Source organism: Urocitellus parryii, chromosome 7 (genome assembly GCF_045843805.1).
Source record: "Urocitellus parryii isolate mUroPar1 chromosome 7, mUroPar1.hap1, whole genome shotgun sequence".
In the NCBI taxonomy this organism is placed as follows: Eukaryota; Metazoa; Chordata; class Mammalia; order Rodentia; family Sciuridae; genus Urocitellus; species Urocitellus parryii.
In genome coordinates, this window is record NC_135537.1 from 4422019 (window position 1) to 4443999 (window position 21981).

The 21981-nt window shown below is 51.2% G+C and overlaps 1 protein-coding gene across 1 annotated transcript in view; it reads left to right on the plus strand.

Moving 5' to 3' along the window:
• Window positions 1–18192: 18192 nt before the first annotated feature.
• Col22a1 (collagen type XXII alpha 1 chain) overlaps window positions 18193–21981 on the plus strand; it is a 240251-nt gene continuing 236462 nt past the window's right edge. The window contains exons 1-2 of the mRNA XM_026407769.2: window positions 18193–18263; window positions 19122–19397. The gene's annotated coding sequence lies outside the window, so the exon portion shown is untranslated. The remainder of the gene's footprint in view (window positions 18264–19121; window positions 19398–21981) is intronic.

Genomic DNA, 21981 nt, shown 5'->3' on the forward strand with positions numbered 1-21981 from the left:
CGGAGTCCTTCTTCCCACAGGAGGTCTCTCACCCGTGGAGGAGGCAGGCTGCTGTGGTTTGCCCACAGACCCTGAGAAGCTAGCAACGAGGCCACAGACAACAGAAAAGGGAGGTGCAGAGTCAGGAGGCGACCCCATCAGAGCAGCGTGAGGAGGTGCCAGGTGTGGACTCTGGCCCGGCTCTTCCTGATGCATCCTCTTCCTATTCCTTGTCGAAGCTCCAGAGGGACTAGGGAACTCTCAGTCACCCTCTCCTCCTTGCAGTCTCCCAGGGGCACTAGGATGGCTCATTTCTCAGTTGGAGGGTTCGGATGTTGAAGCCATCTGCTGTGGCTCACAGCCCAGGCAGCATTCTCTGGGCCTTGCTTTCATAAACACCACCCCACCTCAGACCTCCAGAGGTCTTGCCCTGCTCTTCCTAGAGACAAAGTGGGGGGCCCTTCCTTCACTCAGGACACAGCTAACATGGGTGCTCCCCAGGGCAGGTGTGCACAGGGGCTGCCAAACTGGCTGTGGGGGAGGGCCTGGCAGCCCAGCAATCAGAAGGGGAGGATTTGCTTCTTTCCAGCAGAGTGAGCTCAGTGACTCCCTGATGGTCACTTGATGGCCATCGCGATCGCGATCCAAGCAGTCCTAGAGCGCCCTCTGCAGGAGCGCCCAATTCCATCTCCACTTCCCCTCCTACAGCCAAACCGACTCCCTCCCTCACACCTACAGTTGGACTCTGTCTTTAAAACATCCTCCCTGGTGATCACCAAACCCACCTCTCCTTCCTCAGAGCTCTGGAGGGTGCCACATTCTCGAGTTCCTCAAGGTGACCGCCATGATGCAAAGCCACCCATGTAGGAGTTCACACAAAGAATGAGCTGTCTAGAGTCACACACATACACTTCCTGTTTGCCCTCCAGGAAATCCAGTTGGGATGGCCACATGGAGGTCTCTAGGTCTCTCTGGGAGCCTAGGGCTTCCTGCTCACAAGGGCAGAACACTCCATGCCCTCTAAGGCCAACAACATGGCAGAACTATGTGACGCACATGCTCACATGTATACATACATGCATTCACACGCTCAGATACACATGTAGACACCCACAGATGAACACACAGGTATGCCTACACATACACACACAACATGCACAGGCATAAAACATGCAACCATTCGCACAGAAACATGCATGTGTTCACACATAGGCACACACATTGTAGGTGTTTCCATATGGGAGTCACACTTATGTAGACTGCTGCCTGCACATCCACTGAACACTGTCTGCATTGAGTGACTTCAAAATCCTTGAATATGTCAAAAATGTAATGGCCATATTCAGGGGTAATAATTCAGTGAAAAATAGCTCCAACACACCTTTTTAGAACACAATCATTACTATGCCTGAGAGTCCTATAGTTGCTGATGTCTTTAAACCAGGGATTCCAGCTCAGAAAGTCGAGTCATTCTGTAGGAAATAGCAACACTGCAGAGAAAGGCACCCTGGTGGGGGTTTGGTCTCCACAGCAGGCTTGGCCAGCTGTTCTTTTCTTGGCTCCCTCCTGGCAGCAGGGACTTAGGTGGACACTGCTTTCCGTGGCCTCCCCTGCTGCTGTGCATGCACCCTACCTCCCTTGTCAGTGAGACCTAAGCAGCCGTTGCTTGGGGTTGGAGGGAGCTCCTGGGACACTCAGGAGAGCACACGCATGTCACCAGACTTGCTGCCATCCTCAGTCTCGTAGCTTCAGAATCCACCCTTCAGCTCAGGGAGGCTGCAGGGATGGCAAAGAGGCCAGCCAGAGAACTTGGGCCACACAGCCACAGACCCCCTGAGCTGCCCACCTCCAGGCTCTTAGGAAAACAGGGGCTGTCCTTTGGCTTCAGTTTTGACTGCAGGAGAAAGTAGCTAAATGGTGCCATGATTGTGTGGTATTTTTCCATAACAAACAAACAAGCAAAAAAAAAAAAAAGAAAGAAAGAAAGAAACCACCCAAATATTCACTGAGTGAAGAAGAATGGTTTGCTAATATGATAACATTTATATAAAGTGGAATTCTGTACAGCACTTTAATTTTTAGGACAGGTTTGCAATAATGTTGGACAATGCTTATAAAATTAAGGATCAAACCATGACATATTTTTACATTTATTGTGCATTTTTAATAAAGTTCAAATAGCTTTCTCTTAATGTAAAATGTCTGCAAAAAAAAAAAAACAAACACACACACACACACACACACACACACCAAATTGCTCATTCATAGTGAATATTTATGAAGGTTAAGATTTGCAAAGATGCTCATTTTAATATTTTATCTTTGTAGTTGTCTTCATGTTTTCTTTGGCATCTGTTTTGTCAGAAGAGAAAAAGCTGAAGTACCCCTATGAGAAAACAGAAAGAAAATGTGTTCCTCTCTTACCCCACTCTCCTGGTTTCTTGCAGGAGACTCTATAATCATATACATAGAATAACTCATGGAGAAGAATCGAGTATAGATGCAGACGTGGAAGAATTGAGTTTCATGATTTCAGTGTGGGACTGACGGAGTCTGCTGGCTGTTGGGAAAGTGGAGCCACTTTGGGGACAGGAGCCTCACCCACAGGGCCTCTCCAGCCTCCTTTCTTCTTTCCACACTTTGTAAACTCTGATGGGTTTGGACACACTGTACAGGAAGCAAGTGTTTTCCCAGAAAAAAGTTTCTTTGTGAACCAAGTAACTTATGTCACCTGAGGATTTGCGCAAAGCCATCTCCCAGGAGCCTTTACTGACCTCTCAGTGTCACAGCCCTGTTTTGCTCCTGCTAGAGCACACAGACCCATGTGAAATTCCCCTCTTCATTTATTGACTCATTCTTGGCCTCCACCTTCTAAAGGGTGAGTCCAAGTAGGACCTTGTGTAGCGGATAATCAGTACTCAGTAAAAACTTGTTGAATTCATCATTGCTCATGGCTCCTCTCTGTCCTGCCCTGGAATCAGGTGGGGAGGAGGAAGAGATAAACACAACCCAAATCCTAGTTAGCATGCGGTTGCTTAAGGCTTCAAGATTGCGACATTCAGGTGTCAGTTAGCTATCAGATTGATTGGTTCGTGAGTGAAATTGGAATTTAAGTTTGACTTTTAACCCAGGAAAAATCAATAACCCATATCACGTATGTGCTTGCACACACGTGTTGATACATGCACACATATATGTACACCCACAAATGGCCCCTCTGGTTATAGGAGCATGAGAAAACAGATACATTAGATACAAAACATTGTGAATGTCTTGTTGGAAACTCAGATTTAACTGGATAGGGACAAGGAACTGAGGTGTCCCACGCTACCCACTGAGAAACAGGTTTACTATTACTGGCCTGAGCCCCTACACGCGGCTGCCCCGTCTTCCTCACATCCTTCTGTTGACAAAGAAGTAATGCGCAATCATAACCAGGTTCTGAGCCACATGCCCAAGTAAATGTCATCATCATTGGCTTTATTACCCTGTAAAAAAAAGGAAACTCCTGTTACAATCAGAAAAAAATTGTGATTTGTTGAACAAAGTAGATTGCAGTAGATATTATGGAGGGAGAGAGGGGAAAAGAAGCTTTGCTTTCTCAAGGTTTAGTGTAAAAGAGGTAGAAGAGATATAATCAGCGAGTGTATAGTCACCATTTCTCTCCAAACAGACAGAACCAGTACAGTGTGTGTGTGTGTGTGTGTGTGTGTGTGTGTGTGTGTGTGTGTGGTGTGGTGTGTTTAAGAAACTGGCTCAACCAATGATGTCTCCAGGCCGGGCCACCAGACTGAAGACTTAGAAGGAGCTGAGGCTCCAGCCCAAAGGCCATCAGACGGGAGAAGCCTGTGCTCAGGGGAAGTGAGTCTTTCATTCCACCCAGGCCATCAACTGACTGGATGAGCTCCTTCCCTTGAGGGACTCTCTCTGCTTCACCCACAGCTCTGGTGGGATGTGTCTTTCCCCATCAGTCACAATGCTGCATCGCTTTGGCATTATTGTGTTCATGAACCTCAAAGGGCAGTCCCAGCCACTTGGGACCTGTATTGGCTCAGAAAGGGTCATAGCCAGTGGCCGAGGCCATTGCTCGCACAGCCCACCAGAGGGCCCACTCCCATCAGGAATCACTCCTGGCACAGGTGCTGCCCCTTCAGTTTGGGCCTGCCTGCAGCCAGGCTCTCTCCACTGCCCCTCGGCACTGGCCTGGGCTCTCTGTGTGAGTCTACGAGAAGAGCTCCATGCTGGGAGGCTGAGTCAGTCCCCTGGGTCCAGTCTCAGGTTGGCTTCTGTCCCTGGGATACCCAGGGAGGCCCAGACGGTCCTCAGGCAAGAGCAGCGGTTCAGACATGGAGTCCTCACCTCCGCGTCTCCTCTCAGAGGCCATCTGGCTTTCTCTGGGCAGCTCATGGCATGTGTAGGCTGCTCCATCGCCGGGCACTGGCACATGGCTTCAGGCACTCTACTTGCAGTCCCATCGGCTGGGCTGGGGCTGTTGGAACGTGGCGCTCAAGCCTGTAGCAGGACCCACACTCTGAGTTAATGGTGATGGGTGGATGGCTGACTGGCTGGCTAAATAAGCAAATGCCTTGACGGCAAGCCTCACTTTATGCACAAGGACCAGAGGCTGGAGCTGTTGGGTACATGGCCCTCCATCACACAGCCAAGCAACTGAACACACGGCTTCAGCAGACTCTAGTCTCTCAGCCCAGGCCTGGCCCCAAAGCCTCTGTCTTCCTGGACAGTGTGGTCACAAAGCACTGTCGTCTGAGTTCCACCGTCTCTCTCCGGGTTCCACTGAGGGGTCCGAGGTTTCCTCCCTGGGTGACCAGTGAAGGAGCCACACCAGCACTTTCACATGTGAGTCCTTCCTCATGGGAAGGAAGCGCTGACGGCCAGAAGTTGAGTTTTCTTCACACGGAGGCTGAGGCTCCAAGAGGAGCAGTGATCTTACTAATTGCAAGTTGTGGACTTGAATTTTGTGCATTGAGAGCTCGTCCACTGTGTAGCTCCAAAGAGGGAATGGCAAATGACAAATGACTCGTTTTTCTAGGGTGCAGCTCATGACTTCTTCTTGTCAAAAACAGAACCTTCCAAAAGAAGTTTGGTTACTCCCCAATGTCAATGAGCAGGAGGAAGTTTGGAGAGAGTGAGAGCAGCCTGGGGTGCCTGGGTCTTGTCTGGAGGGAGGGGAACATCTTGCCTCTGGGGAGGGGGACTGGGTCTCAGGATAGGATCCTGGAAGGCAGGAGTGCTTGGTGTGGGGAGTGGAGCAGTCGGATACTGTCAGGTGTGTAGGAAACAGAAGTCCCCTTTTGGAATGGTCTGTGGCCCCAGCTTGTATATCCCTCCATGGCCAGTTTTCCAACCTGGTGGCCCTGAGATCCTGCACTTATGCCCACGTCCTTCCTCTGGAACAGCTGCAGGCACCGCTCTAACCCCTGCCATCCATCTCACAGTCGTAAAGTGCTGGGTCCCTTAAGAAGCATCAGGAGGGTCTCCCAGCCGCCCTGCTCCTCTGGCTGGCAGTTGCAGAGTTCCACACCTGCAGCACCAGCCTCCCACATGCTGTGGGGCCAGAGATGCTTCACTGAGCCCTGCAAGGTGTTTAAGGGAAAGTGGCCCCAAGTGAACAGTTCAGGAAATACCGCCTGGAGGGGCACATGCTCAGGGGTACATTGATGGTGCTGAATGCGCCCATTATAAAGGACCTGCTGAAGTGTGTCTAATGTGGTGTTCCTGAATGATCATGACGTCATCATGGTTCCTGTCCCCTGCCCATCGCCTGCCTCCTCTTCCTCTTCTCTGTCACCTCTTCCTCTCCTCTGCCTCCTCTTCCTCCTTGCTCATGAAATATCCTCTGAGCCACTTCTGATGGACCAGGGCTGGAGTGAAAAGCACTCTCCAGAGCCAGAGTGGAAGCCCACTGCCTGCGCCGCCTGGAACCTGGGGGCTCCAGGAGGTGGAGATGGGGGCGGGCTAGGAGGAGGAGATGGGGAGGCTTGGGCATTGGCATCCACATCTACAGCCCAGGTCTTGTTGAAGTTGAGCTTCTGCCTCAGCTTCCTGTTCAGCACGGGAGCTCCTGTCCATCACTAGAAGCTGGTCTTGGGATCTAGAATTCTGCACTGGGGTCCTGCTAGTGGAGTGGTCCCTTGGACTCAGCACCTCACTGATCCTGTTGCAAACCAGATGCTTGGAGCGAATCTCTACCCTGCCTGACTCCAGGAGTTTCTCTGGCCTTGGCCCCTTGCTTCTATCCCCTTCCCCTCTGCATAGGTTCTCCTGTAATTATTAAAAGAACAGCGAAGGTGTGCACTGGTGTACCAGTGAGTTTCAGTTAAGCTTTATGATGACCAGAAAGATTTTCCAAGATTACCTTTACTTTCCAGATGAGGGAACTGGGGCTTGGCCTCCACAAGCTGCTTGGTGATGGACATTGGCAGAAGGTGGATATGCATGGCCTTGCTGTATCAGCCGGGTGGAGGGCTCCAGTTCCAGCAGAACTGAGCAAAGCCCCAGAGACGTGGAGGCTGCTGAAGGCTTCAAGGGTTGAGGCCTAGGTGGTCACGTGGGACTCTGTGCTCCAAGGGGCCTCTAAGCTGGTAGAACACTCTTCTATCACTATCTCAAACTTCTTAGCATGTTTATCTTTGAACTTATGTCTGTGAGTCCAATCTGGTGGGGCAAGAGAGGAGGCTCAACCTGTTCATGCTTCAGCACGAGAACAGAGTGTGCTTGACATAGGAAGGCAGTGGCGTTCCAGGAAAGCAGCGGGCCCAGGAACCTCATGCCATTCTTTCTTGTCCTGTTCCTTCCCTCCTCGTACTGGAAATGAAGACAGAGGAGGCAGAGAACAGAGAGGTCATGGTTCCCCTGCCTCGCACCCTCTCCCACAGGTCAGGGAGCAGAAGGTGGAGAGTGCTACGGTGTGCATCACAGAGTGAGAGACCTGGATTTACCTGGTGAGGTCAAAATACCTCTGCAAGTAGCATCTGCAAAACAAAATCAGTGAGACTTTAGCAATTCTCTGTGTGAGTTAAAGACTTATATTTGCATTTAAAACTCACCTTACTGAGAACAAGGATGAGTAGAAACATAGAGATGCCCAGTTTAAATCTTTGTTTACTTAGAACAACATTAAACAGCAAATAATAGCTACAATGATAACCCAAGAGAGCGTGTGATGAGAAAAACTTCATATTTCAGTATCTCTGACAGCACCTTTTTCTGCTTTTTGAACAAGGCACCCTGAATCTGCATTTTGTACTAGACACAGTACAGTTTGTGGCCTGACCTGGACAGAATATTTTAAGCCAGAAGGGGAATCTGGAATGTTAAAACCCTGTCACTTTGCAAAGGGAAAAGCTGAGGCTCAAGGTGGGTTCCTGTGGAATGGAGACCTCTGCTCAGGCCCTCCTCTTGCCCAGCGCTTGGCCCCGCCTCGGGCTCTCAGAGCTCAGGACTTCCCCGGCCCCCGGCCCCCGGCCAGCCTGGCATTCTCTAAAGGTCTGCTCCGAGGGCAGAGGCAGCCTGTTGAACTGTTTTCTGTGAAAGCCCCAGAAACCCTGTCCCCTCCCCAATAGAGTGTCTTTAGCCATACAAACCCCCATGCTGTGAGGCCCGTGGCCCACGGAAAACCCCTCATTATGGCCACACAATGCCAGAATGTCCCGCAGCCTGGAGTCCCGGCCTTATTCACTGTATTGTATATATTGTATTGTATATATTGTATTTTCTCTGCCTTCAGGTGCAGAGAAAAGAGGGAGCTCGTCTCCTCTGGAGCGCGGGGACAAGGTCCACCCTTCGGTGCTGGGGCCTCTGCTTTCCCACGGCTTCTCTCCTCACCCAGCTGACTTTGAATCTGAAGGTCTTTCCAAGCTTCACCTGTGAAAAAGAAAGGTGCCTGACAGCAAGGGGCTGGACTGTGGGTATGGCAGGTTGGACGCTGGAGGCAGCGGGTGTGGGGAGGGCAGCAGCCTGGACAGGGCCTTGGCATCCGGGTTTGCAGGCTGTGCTGCTAACCGCCCTTCTGAAAGATCTTTCTGCACAACTCTTTTTCCCCCGGATGGAAAACACTTGATTTGTTCTACCTCTAACCAAATTTGCTCAGTCATGCCTTAAAACTGTGTCCTCTCTTCTTTCTTACGTCTCCCTGTCTGACCTGCCTCCGGGTCCTGGTTGGATCAGGACCACAAGAACAGCTCCCTGTCCTCATGCCCACCTGCCTGGCTCTAGCCCGAGGCTCCCCTCTCAAGCCCCTGAGTCCAGTTCCATGCAGCCTGGCACAGAGCAGGCCTAGAGTCTGCAGCTGACCCCACACAGGAGGGACATCGCACCAAAGGAGCCCTGGCGCCCACCCGCAGCTGAAACTCCAGTGCCGGCGGGCGTGGAGCCTCCCACCAGCCTTCCAGCAGCACCCACGGCTCAGTGTGACTCCCTCCTCCAGGTGGGTGCAGGTCTCTTGGGCTGTAAGAGACGATTCTATTCCATCGGATTCTATTATGAACCCAAACCCAGGCTGGAATTCTGGGTTTGCCCCCGCAGCTGTGGGAACTTGGGTGAGTGACTTAACCTCTCTGTTCTCATCATCTTTGGGACCCTTGAGACCACCAAGTGAATCAGATCTGGATTTCTCGGGCTGGTGGCTTAAAATAGCTCCTAAATGTTCCAGAGTGATTCTGAAGACTAGAAAAATTCTGGAACCTCAGGTAAAAGGGATCCATACGTAAAGAGTGAAGAGGCTTGAGAGAAGACCTGGAAGGGAGACGGTCACCCAGGCTCTGGCCTCTGGTTGTCCCCAGGGGTGCTTCTCCATGATCACTACCCAGGGGGAAGCCACTGGATCCTCTGTGACCCTCAACGGTATGTGCCAAGGGGCCATTTCAGAGGGTGAAACGCAGGGTGGACTGGCAGGGCCACAGGGCTGAGGGAAGGGAGAAGGCTGGGCCTGCTCTTTGCAAACCTGAGTCAGAGAGGGGCTCCCCACTCCAGCACCAGCTTCCCCGTCTCTAAGGGAAAAGGATAAATCCGTGCTTTTTGCTCCAAGTGTGGCCCATGGACAAATGCTTCCGAATCACGCGGGGACTCTGTCAAGGACAGAAGCTCGGGCTCCACCGCAGGCCGCTGAGCCCAAGCCTGTGCGGTACCTCGGCCAAGGCAGCGGCCCCTGAAAATCTAAAAGCAAATCGTCTGGAGCTGCCAAGGCCATGTCTGGTTCTGAGGTCCCAGGATGGCACTTTCCAAAAGGCCCCTGCTGGTGCACAAAAGCGTGGCTGAGTACCCCGTCAGAGGGGCTGGTTCTGCGAAGCACATCAGAGGGGCATGACTCTGATGAGTGACATTTTTCACATCATAAGGCATACTTCCAAATGAAAACGGCCAAGTCTCTGTGAAATGAAAACAGACAGTCTTGTACAATAAAAACCCACCACGGGGGTAAGCAGTGGAGACCTGATCATGTAAAATATGGGGACACGTGGAAGCAAAGTTCAAGAAGTGCTTTCATTGGTCTGAAATGTCACAAAAAATAATCAAATTGCACACCCGACTCGTCTGTCACCGATGAGCACAGGCAGAGCCTTCTGGAGCTTCCCTTGTGAGGGAGGCAGGCATTTTCTAGAGCACACCTGTCCCCAACCTGAAGAGGACAAGACGGAGGCGCCTCCTCCGAGAGCAGAAGCCAGGCCAGGGGGGGACACCAGTCCCTAGCAGGCCACCTTGCTCCTCTGCTTCGCCGGGGGCTTTCCTGCCTTTGTTCTCTGTGCCCACCCCTATCTCCTCCTTGACCCGCCCCCCATGTTCTTTGTACCCCCAGCTCAGACGGCTCTTCTAAGACTCCGTGGCTAAGGCAGCGGGACCAGACTCTTCTGAGCACGGACAAATGCCTGTACGTGGGGCTGATTCCCATATGGGATCTCGTTAACGACTGGGAAGTCAAAGATAGGATGAGCATCCAGAGCCCTTGTTACAGACGCGGTGCCCAGGGCCAGAGACAGTGCAGGTGGGGTCAGTCACACAGCGCAGGAAGAGGCAGATTCAAGAAGAATCTACACACGGTATGGAAGCCGGGTGTGCACCTCCCACCCCTGCTGTGTGCAGGTAGCCTGGGCCCCTCCAGACCCACAGTCTCCTGCCCCAGTTTACTTTCTCTCTGTAAATATTTGTCAGAAAGCTTTCCCACTCTGAGGGAAAGGTGGGTGAGCTCAAAGCCAGGCTGGGCATGCAAGCACAGGCATTTTGTCAAAATAACGGATGCTGCAGAGCCACAGGGCCAGGACAGTGGATGCTTGCGGAGCAGATGGGGAGGATGTGTAATCCCTATAATACAGGCAGAGGCATGTAATTTAGGAAAGTGGATTTATTTTTCTTGAACAACAGGGACAGATAATGCCACTCCATGTAGCCAGGATTGTCTCTGCAAAGTCCAGACATTATTATTTCTCTGCCCTGCTTTGCCAGCACTGGCTCTACCAGCACCCACTGAGGAATGGCAAATGTGCAAGCCTGTCCTGAGAGCCTGCTGGCCCGGAGTCCTCGCCCTCCAGGCTATTGCCCTGGACAGGGTGGGCTCTGGGTACGGTGCGCCTTGGCAGGGAGGCCGGGAGCAAGTCGGTAGCTCTCTGGCTGGTTTTCTGCCCTGGCAGTGGGGTGAGAGTGCAGCCCACACTGGCCCAGTTGGTCTACTTCAAGCACACTGGTGGTGCACCTCCCACCCAGCCCCCCAGCAGTGACAACTGACGCATGAGCCATGCACCACAGCCTGCGGGTGCGGACGGACGCGGGGCTCTTTTGCTTTAGCGCTCGGTGCACCAGCATCTCAGTTTCAGAGTCTCCTGTGGCTTTTGTCCTGCCCAAGATAAAGCCCATATATCTTTGTTGGGCTCCATTATTTAAGATATTTAAGAAAACAGGCAGGGTGTGGTGTGTACACCTCTCATTCCTGGAACTTGGGAGACCAAGGTGGAGAATCGCAAGCCCAAGGCCAGCCTCGGCAATTTAGCAAAACCCTGTCACAAATAAAAAAATGAAACGGATGGGGATGTGACTCAGTGGCAAAGCCTCCCAAGTTCCACACCCAGTACCCAAGACTCATAATAATATGGTATTTGAGAACCTATATCTATCAAAATTTAAATTGTGCCCCTTTGCCCACCAGGGGCCACTTCCAGAAAAACCCCCCTTGACACAGACAAATGCAGAGTGAGCTATGAATCCCCAGAATCCCCAGGGTGTTGGTGCTAAGACTCACACAGGTCCCCAAATCTGTGTGATCACGTCCCTAATGTGAAAGGGGGTAGTATGTGCATATAACCTGTGTACTTCCTCTCTTATACTTTCAACCGACTCTGGGTTGCTTATACCCATCTACTACAATGTATGTGCTGTGCAAATAGTTTTTACACTATACACTTGGGGGGTAAGGATAAGAAGAGGTCTGTACATGTTCAGTAGAGATGCAAATTTCTTTCCATTTTCAGGGATGCAGAATCCATGGATGAAGAGGGCCAACTGTATGAACAAAGTTGTTTATTGCAGCACATTTTAACTGAGAAAAAGAAATGGAAATAACCTCCCGTTGCTGGAGGAATCACGGAGGAAATTGTAGTTCGCGGGCCTGGTGAAGCTCTGTCTGCCATTGCATCTGGCAAATGAGGAGAGTGAACATCGTGATGGAAAGTGCAGGCTAAAGGAAGGCCATTCACCGGAACAGGGGGCTGTACAAGGACAAACGGGTGCCATAGAGGGATGTCCCTGCTTTGTAGAGCAGGATGTGTCTAGACATCCCAAATGCATGGAAAAATGTCAGCAAGATCTCAAAGAAGTGTTCCAGCAATGATTTGTGGAAGGAGAAATGGAGAGTTCTACTATGCTAATTTCTTTCCTTATTAACAAGATACCCCTGACATCTCGACATAGTCATGAACAAGACCCTTCTCCACCATTTTTTGGGAGCAATTCCCTTTTGTTGGTTTGGATTTCCATCAGATTTCCTCAGTGTTGGAAACAGTGCTGAGCTCTGTATGCTTGAGAGTATGACTTGGCTCACGAATGCTGCATCCCTGCACGGAGAACTGTCATTTTGTTGTTATTTTACTGATTTCCAAATCCGGACATGGTGCTGCTTTTTCCTAGTTCTAGACAAATTGAATTAACCTCTGAAGATCACTCTCTTTGCTCACGCAGTGGGAGTTTATAAGTTGGGGTGCAGATGAGGAATGGCAGAGACGATCCATGGGCATATGCAGACAAATTGCCTGGGATGCCCAGGCATCTTAGAAGAGGGGACTCTTCAGAGAGAAGGCGTCAATGATGCTGGCAGAACTGAACTGACTCCAAACCAGGGCAGCCCAGGACACTGGGGCCCCACACAAGGACAGAAACTGACCAGGGAATTGGCTTTAGCAGGGTTGTAGCCCTCAGTGGCACACAGTCTCTTTGCTTGAGTTGTTTTTAAAGGAACATGGGACAAGACCCAGTAAAAAGGAGATTTTGAGTTGCCAGAAAGTCAGGGTTTGTTGAACTGTGTCAGCCTCGCCATCCTGCCTAGGTGGTGCTCGTTGGAAACAAGACCCACCAGAGACACCTGGAGGTGCACCCTGCAAGGCTCTTTGGCCACAGCCGTCAACGTCCACGTTATTATTTTCATTTTTCCTGGAGAGTCAGGGAGTTCCAGGAGGAAACATCAAGTCGATGGCTAGGTTCTTGCCTGCCCTGAGTCAGGCATATTCTTGGTGATCTAGCAGTGACGGAATCTCCTGTCCCCCTGGATCTTGTTTCTGGCTGAGGAGAAAAAGAATAAACACAAAAACAACAACAAAAAAATCACATCAGACGGCTGTAAGGACCTTGAAAAACAGCAAAACCATGGGGATCCGAGAAGGAGGCAGGTGGGGTGGCTGTGGGGTGCTGACAAGGGGACTTTGGCTGAGCCCTGTGTGGAGAGGGAGGAAGGACAGCTGGGAGGGTGGGTTACACCAAGGCAAGGGGAAATCTGGAGTGGGGCTGCTGGGTTTGAGGGAGGTAAGGAGACCACTGTGGCTGGATGGGGGACTGACCACCATGAGCCGGGGGTGGGGTTGGAGAAGAGCATGGAGGACAGGGGTTTCCATTTCATTCCAAGCAGGAGGGAAAGCCATTGGAGACCAGTCAGGACCAGGGGGGTGGGGGCTCCCTCTAGTGGCTGGTGGGAGAACAGCCTGGGTAGGTGCCTGGAGGGGGTGGACCAGATCTCCTTGGGTAAGTGGTGGGTTCCAAACTTGCCCATCCAGCACTGCAGAGGAAACCCAGACAGGGCGTGGAGAGTGAGGGGGTGCTCCACGCAGCACTCTCTGTCTGGGGAAACACTCAAATTGCAGCCACAGCTGCTCTCCCCAGAGGCCTCCTCTGGGAGAAGTATGGAGGTCTCTGTCCTTACGCGGGCACTCCCTTGGGGCTCATGAAGGCTGACCCAGGCTGGTCCAGGTACAGAAGGAGCAAGGTTTGACATTCCAAGACCAAGTGCCCTGAATTGGAAGAACCTGGCTACCAGGAGCTCAAGGAACATTACAAACCTAACTTTTTGCTACGTATGGATGTACTTTTTAAAATAAAAAGTACATAATTCTACAAAAAGTAACAGCAGTATTACCATGGTTAATTTGCTTTTCTCCTAAAAGGTTTAAATGCAAGAAAACTAAAGCCAATTTTACCAAGGAAAAACTTATTGGAGAGATACTCTTCTAAAACAAATGGTCATGTTAAGGAGAACTCTCCAGTTTTCATCTCTGTGAAATGGGTTGAGGCATGATTTTAACTGACCTATGAGGAATTTAAAAACCTCATGGTTAATGGTTTGGAAAAATAAAATTGATTCTTACATTTATGAGGCAGCTCCTGTGCACATGACAATTTTTCCAGATGTGGGGAGAGACCCAATACCCCTGCCCCATGAAGTTATATATCCAAATGGGGGAGACAAAACCAAATTCACAGAGAGCCTGTTGGAAATGCAGGGCATCGAGGGCTGTTGAGCAGTACACAATCCACCCATTCATGGGGCTTCTATTTACAGGGTGCCCACCGAGCACCAGCCCTGGGAAGGCCGTGGGCATTTGATGGTAGCTGGAGCAGCAAACATTCCTGGTCTGGGGGGAATCACCATTCAGACCAGATGAGAATGGGGGCTAAGGGAACCGTGCGGTGACAAACGCCTGATTTAGAGAGGGCTGTCGGTGTTGACGGAGCGCTTGCCTAGGTCAGGCTGTGTCAGGGCCCGGAAGTCAGTCTGGGCCAGAGAGGGCCAGGTCTTCTAGAAACTCAGAGACGGGTGGACACCAGGGCCAAGCAGGTCCAAATGAGGACGTCATGGGTCATTCTTATGTGGCCCTGGCCAGAAGTCCTGCACACAGAACAGAGCAGTCGGAGAGGCGAGGGGTGGCCATGAGGGAGAGAAGGAGGTCCTCTCAAGGGACAAAGGGACAAGGCTATGGAGGACAGATGTGATGCAGAAAGGTGGGGTGTGCGTCTGGAAGGGAGGGAGGCTCCCCCAGGGCTCTAATGTGAACAAATTGAAGCTGAGAGTCCCCCACCCGGAGGCTGCTCTCTCTAACTCCAACGCAGTGTGATTTGGCTCATGGAAGAGACAGGAGCAGAGACACTCAAAACCGTGTTCTGAGACCCAGGTCGGCACCCACCTTGAGGACTGTCCCTGGGGACTCCTCTCCTCCCTTCCCTGCCTCCTGGGCTCCTCTTTCTGGGTGAAATGGAATGACGGGTGCTAACTTCTAAGCTTCTCCCCGGCCTAGGAGCTGGATTCCTGGAGGGGACCTCTGTGTAACCACTCACGCTCAGCCCCCAGGACTCTGGAAAACCTTCCTATCATGTGCACTTCCTAACTCTCCTTCGCCTGGATTTTATCAAAAGCCTTAAATTTGCCCTAGAGTTCCTTTCCTATCAGGGTGGGAATGGCTGAGAACCACAGTTGTCAGCTGCAGAGGAACACTTCAACGATGCCACCCACCCATCCGTGTGGAGGGAAAACAAATCTCCCAGGATAACAGGTTGGGCAACAGGACGAGGAGAGAATGCAGGTTGTTTCTCCCAGTCATCTGTTACTCATGGGAAGCAATCTGCAAGACTATGGGGCAAGCCTAAACAACGCTTCTGGTCACAGGATGGCGAGTATTTGTTTATCCTGGCTTCTCAGTATTTTCATGTATTTGGTTTTTTAAATTTTTTTTTAAATTTTTATTATAGTTGTTCAAAACATTACAGAGTTCTTGACATATCATATTTCGTACATTTGATTCAAGTGGGTCCTCTATTTGACCAATGAAAACATTTTTATTTTGAATTAAAATCAAAAGTACCTTGTTTCCAGGAAGCTTCTCCCACCACTTGAGCTAACTTTTGCCTTTTTTTTAATTGTTATTTTTTTAAATAGCCTTTTGACCCAGCAAGTAGTTTTCTGAAGTCTCCTCATTGTGTGCGATCTTGTATGTCTATTGATTTCATCATGTTTCATATCTGATTTCTCCAAGGAGATGGTAAGAGTCCCAGGAACAGGAGACACACTCTCCACTTGGCTTCTTCTCACACTTAGTGGGGCCACATAAGCACCTACCTGCCAGGCCTGGGCACCTGCTGTGCCTTGGGCCTTCCACACATCCTCTGGGGTGGGGAGTTACAGTCTACACTTGAGATGACAAGACTGGGCCTCTGAACAGTCAGGGAACTTGCCCAAAGCCCTTGAACTAATTCTAAGCAGAAAAAGACTTCCATCAGAGAGGTCTGGCCAGCTTCAGGGTGCCACACAGCACCTCAGGACAGGTAGCTCAGGAGTGCCTGGAGTGTGACATCCCATTATCACCCTGGGGAACAACCTAGCTGAACATGTTCTTGGGTCCTTCACTTTTCTGCAGCTTTTATATTTTTTAACCTCTGGGTCCTATGTATCTTGACACGCCAATCTTATGTCTGACTGAAACCTCACAGGCCAGCCTGGTGCCAGCTGTTGTGAGTGGAGCCAACTCGGCATCATACTTCATAAATACCGTGGAGCACTTTCCTAGACCAAGCTCTGGGCCAGGGATGGGAGTGCCCTAGTGAACACTTTACTGCCCTCCAGGAGATGAAAAGCCAAATAAAAAGGCAGGAAGCAATTGTTTCAAAGAGGAAAAAAGAAGAGTGACAAGTTTCTGTGAGAAATATTATAAAAAGGGGAGCAGGCGGTGTGTGAGTTTTTAGTAAATCTCGTACTCAGATCCCTCAGATGTTAAAATGTGATGATTGTGCCTGACGCTGCTATGTCAGACAGCACAAGTGACCTGGGCATCGGGTGATCACCCCGCGGGTGTCACCTAGTCAAGGGAGCCTTTTAAAGGAGCTGACCACCTTCTCTGGCTGGTCGCAGAGGTGGAGGCCCAGGAGCACTGCCCTCATCCTAGATGGAGAAGAGCGGATGGCTCCCTGAAGCAGCCGATGGAGGAGGCGGTCCTGGAATCCCAGAGCAGTCCCTGACTGACAGGGTGTGGGCCTACTGTGGCAAGGGACTGGGGGCTGCCAGCACTCTGGGATAAACTTGGCAGAGAACTCCTCCATCTGACTACCAGCTTGGGAAGCCCTGAGCAGGGCCACCCACCAGAGACACAGACAGGTGTCCAGTTCCACAGAGGAATATGAATTCCGACTGGCAATTCCTGGAAGTGGCCGTTTATGCTTCCCTTGGGCATCAGTTATCACAGCCAGAGAATGAGCGATAGACAGGAAAAGCAAATCAAGTCACATGGGCACATTGTTTTACTCTGTTAAATGCATATCCGTGGAGTGGGGTGTGATGATGCATATGTGGATCTTCTATTCCTGTTTGTCACATCTTGGCTCTCTGAGCACTTTGTCATCTCAGCAGAGAAACAGTCCAGAAGGGGAAGGAAGTGAGACAGAGGTTTCAGAATGGTCTTTCCAGAACCCCTGCTGGTTGTCTGCAGCTGCTTAATGTCCCACAGCAGCACGCAGAGGACGAAGAGCTGGCGGCGGAGCACCGCGCTGAGGCAGGGCAGGTGTTCTCCAGCCATGGCCATTTCCCCAGGAGCCTTTTTCCTGGAACATAATGGAGGGGAGAAGGGGCGGAGGCGGTGCTGATGTGGAATGCAGCCTGCCTTTCCTGGGAGCTCTGCATGGCTGTGGGGGAGATGTAGGAAGCCTGTTGTCTACATGGGGTCCCCCTGGGTTCTCCAACCCCAGGAAAGATTCATTCCAGTTTTCTGGTGGCAGCAGCATAAGGTGTGCAGGTGTTGAAGCAACACACTGTGCCCTGACATGTAAGATTATTTAAAAACTAGAATTAAAAGAGGGGAAGGAAGGGAGGATATTGAGGCATTGCCTGGAGTGGAAAGTAGGGTGGGGAGACCTTGAGTCCAGCTGAGGGCCTGGGTCCTGCAGGAACAGTGGGAAGTACTGGGCCACAGGAGAGCTGCAGGGCAGGGGCTGTGCCACCCCTCCGTGTGTCCTGTCCTCAAGAGGGGTCTTTATTTGCTCTCCTAGTTTCTTTTCGGGTTCCGCTGTCTAGTTTTCTGAAGTCTCCTAATTGGGTGCGATCTTGTATATCTATTGATTTCATCATGTTTTCACATCTTTATGTAAAATCAGCCAATGAACACCAGTCGTTTGCTTTGCTGTTTTCTGTTTCCCCATAGCAGGCGTGGGGACATGTGCTTGGGTTCCTGCTCAGCTCCGCTCAGCTGGGCACCTGTAACTACTTGTTGAGATACTGAGACCTGGGCGCTTCTCACACAAGTGTGGTCACTCTTCTCGGCTCCCTGCCCTACCTGCAACTGAGGTAACCTAGCTGGGCACTCATCTCAGCCTGTCACCTTTCCTGATGCAGGACCCACTCTGACACAGGGCACACCTCTGCTCTACTTGGCCAGTACCCAACACTGTCCCTGCAACAAGTGGCATTCTACCAGCACATGAGGAATGAATTGCCACAGGGTGGCTGGAAAAGGAGGCAGGACAGGAGGCAGGGGCTAGGATGTTGAGTGTGTGTGGGGGGGCACAGATGAGCCCCATTGTGTCTGTTTATTAAACTGTGGCTACTCAGCCGGCAGCCAAATAAAGACACACAGTGTTTGGGAGACTAGGAGCAGAGGGATGGGAGAGGTCATTCAAATTAAGCCATGTTCTCATCTAGTTCAAAATACCCCGCCTGGCCCACTTTTAGGAACAGCTCTCAGAAAGGAAATGCAGAAGGGCACCCAGGCCAGCACCGGCTCGGGTTCTGCCTCTGGGGGCTGGGAAGCCCACTGGTAAGAAGAGCCTTCCTAGCCGACTAACCCGGGCTCCCCTCCCTGATCCGCTGAGGGCCCTGGCTGGTGACAAAGGCTCTCTCTGAGACCTCACCATCCTTATCCCCAAATAAAGACACCATCTACCCCTCACCCCTCCTCACCCCTGGGCTGAAGTGACAGTCCCGAAAACAGGGCCACCTGTAGGAAGCCCTGGCACCGAGGGGTGAGTGCAGGTGACTTTGTCACGTGCTCTGACAGGAGGGAAACTCAAGCACTGGTTGAGTGCTGGACAGAAAGCCGAGCGCTCCCTTCCCTTGCCCTCGGCGGGGTCCAGAGGCGCCGCGGCAGCTGCCTCCCTCGGCGGTGGGCTATTTCAGACCGGCTGTAAGAGGGACCGAAATATCCGGCGAAGTCTAAAATTGGACAGAGAGTTGTCCGCGCTCTCTGGGGTTCCTAGCGCAGCCTCAAGTGTCCCCCGGTCCCCGAGACACCTGCCCGGGCTGCCGCCAGCCTTCCGCGCCCTCCGCCCGCCCCCTTCCATTTGGGAGCTGCCGGCCGTCTGCGCGCGGGGACAGGCTGGGCCAGCTCCCGGGGCTCTGGCTCCCGCAGACTCCGCCCCGGCGCGGTCAGGCCCCACCCCGGGCGTCCGGGCCCGCCCCTCTGCTCCTGCCCCGCGCTCCGGCCCCGCCCCCGCCCCCGCCCCCGCCCCGCCGCTCCGCCCCGCGCCCCGCGCTCGCAGCCAGGGAATCCCAGCGCTGCGCCAGGGCGCCCCGGGGAGGCCGGACAGCTTTGTTCTCAGGCAGTCACCGGCCGCTGGGGCTGCTGCGCTTCTCCCCGGAGTGTCTTCTCCTCTCCCTACTTTTTTGTTTCTCACAGTTTCTACTCCATTTGTAAGTCTCAAGCCTTGCCTTCTAACTCCAGGCGCTTAGCTGTTTGTTTCAAAACTTGCTCTCTGGACCCCTGGCTGGGAAGGACTTCTGGAGAGTCCTGCCTGGGGCTGAACGTGATAGGTTTTGGAGGGAAAGCAGGTAGACTGTTGACAGGTGACCCCAGGAGGGGACTTTCTGGAGCTGGCATCTTCTCCCAACACCGCTTCCAGGGGCTCCAGCCCAGGACAGCACTGACTGACACCCTTGAGCACCTCTGTGCCAGGTAAGGCCCGAGTCTCTTCTCTGCCACATATGCTGAGGTCACAGGCCTCCGTGCACTCCGACCTTCCCCATGGCAAGGGGGACAGCGGAGTGGGTACAGGCTGGAGAGGGGGCTCTCTCCAGGTTCAAATCTGTTTCCTGCTGAAGCCCTTTGGGGATGATCCCAGTTAGGAGCAGATGTGTGTGTGTGTGTGTGTGCCTGGCCTCCGTTTCAGAGGGACATGGAATAGTCTGGGAGACGGTACCTGTTTGATTCTCACTGGGCATCACCAGGATGACCACAGGGCTAAATGCCAGAGCCCTTTGAAATTGCTGCTTCTCAAGTGGTTTGTGCTGTCCTCTTCCTTTTTCCAGTAAGAAGGGAGAGAAAGACTGGGAAATGGAGGTGAAGAACATCTTCTAGGCTTTGCATTGACTGTCAAGGGACTTTGCCTTCTTCTTCTTCTTCTTCTTCTTCTTCTTCTTCTTCTTCTTCTTCTTCTTCTTCTTCTTCAGTATTTGTTTTAGTTGTAGTTGGACACAATACCTTTTTATTGTATAATTTGCTTATTTATTTTTATGTGGTGCTGAAGATCGGACCCAGGGCCCTGCATGTGGTAGGCAAGTGCTCTACCACTGAGCCACAACCCTAGCTGGACTTTGCCTTCTTGAGCTAAATGCAGGTCTCTTTTTTATCTGAGCATTTTCTTGCCCGTTTCCCAGCTTCCTTTAGACCATGGAGGTGTCTTTGACTACTTTTATTTTCTCTGCATATTGTGTTCTGTAGCAGACCGGAGCTTTTTGTCCCATTTACGAAGCATAATGTTAATTCAGTGTGTTTTTGGACAGTGAGCCTCATATCTCCCCATTGAAGGCCAGATGACAGGCAGACACGCTTGTCAGGCATCCATGAAGGAGGCCCTGCCTGCTGCCTGTCCCAGAAGTCTGCAGGGTCTCCCTGCTTAGAACTTTGTTGCATTCTCTGTCACCTCCCAGATCCTGAGCGGCTAGTTCTCTGTCTACACTGGTCATCTGTCTGTCTTTGATAATTTATGCCTAGCAGAATGATAGAAAGACCTAGTTTGGTTCAGGGCCTGGGGAGTTTCTTTCCAGGGCTTCTGTTTAGTTAGAGGACTGCTTTGTGGGGCGCACTGCCAGCTTTATGCTATTAGGTGTGGCAGAAGCTAACCTGTCAAGTTTTGGCTTCTAGTCTTAACTCTATGGTTTTTGTCCTATTGTCATGGATAAACCCAAGGCTCTGTGCCAGGAGCCTCCATTTCCTCATTTAACAAATGGAGATGATAAAAGGACTCAAAACAGGTAACATGTGAAGTTTCCGAGACATGCAGGCATGTCATGTGTTGTAGTTTGCTTCTGTCTCATGAACCTGGGGTGCTATAGATGGAAGCACCCTGCTCCATCCTATGTCTTCTTGTCACTCAGATATTGAGTGGTCCTGGAAGGTCACCATGCTAGGTACTTGGGCCTCTCTTGTTAGGCAAGAGGTTGGATGGGATGGGGATCTCTTCTTGTGGGGGGTTGTGAAGGGCTCCAGGAGAGCTATGGACACTTTTAAGTCTTCAGAGCAGAAATGCATTTGTATCTAGCTTTTCTAGAGTTTGTTCAAAGTGTCATAAGATACAAGTTTTTCCACCTACAAAATAGTCAAGTGGCCCTAGGTTGATGCAGCCCACAGAGTTTTAATGCTTCATAAATGTTTTAAAACTGCATTTAGATCAGAAAAGCCAGGATTTCTTGGAAACAGAAACTGTGGCTTATGTGGAAAGAATAAATATGACCATGGGAAGATCCTCTGGTGCAGAGGAGAAGACAGGTGGCCTCAGTGGCCTGGGGTAGGAGAGGCATTCTGGATAAGGGGCAACTGATCTGTTCATTGGATCATTGGGTGCCATATTCCATTTCAATTGAAAGAACTGTCCAGAAACAAGAGGGATAAACTTATTAGGTGTGATTCCTCCACTGTGGGAGGTATTCAAACACAGGTTGCATGTCTATTTACAGGGCTGTAGGAGGGCTAAGTTTGAACTCAGGTTCAGACTTGGACCAGGTGAGCTTTTAAGGGCTCTTCCTAGTCTGAGATCCTGCCATTCCTAAGCACTTCCTTTCAGCCCTAGAAGGCCCTCCTGCCTGCCTCTCTTCCTCCAAGGCTGTGCTGATGGTTCCAAGGCAGGTTCATTGTCTGTGGAGTTACTGTGAGCCAGGACTGAGTGACTTGCGTGCTGTTGGTATCTCAGTGTCAGAAACAAGGACCAGAGAGTTTGAATTACTTCTTCAAGGACAGGGAGACGGAAGTCAGAGGAAAAAGATCTCAAAGATAATTTCCATGTCAACAAAAGGCTTTGTCTTCATGCTTGGAAACGTCTCAAAAAAAAAAAAAAGGCAACATTATTGATGTATAGCTCCCAAGGCAGACCATTAAATGAGAAAGGCCTGCAGGGAATTCTCAGGGCGAGAAGGTTCTTGGGGATTTTTGGAAATCTTTCACCCAAGAAATGAAGATATACTGAGTTGCCCCACAAAAATAGCTTCAAAGGCTGGTGAGTGGAAACAATTCAGTTTCCAGGCTACAGATGAGGACACAGAGC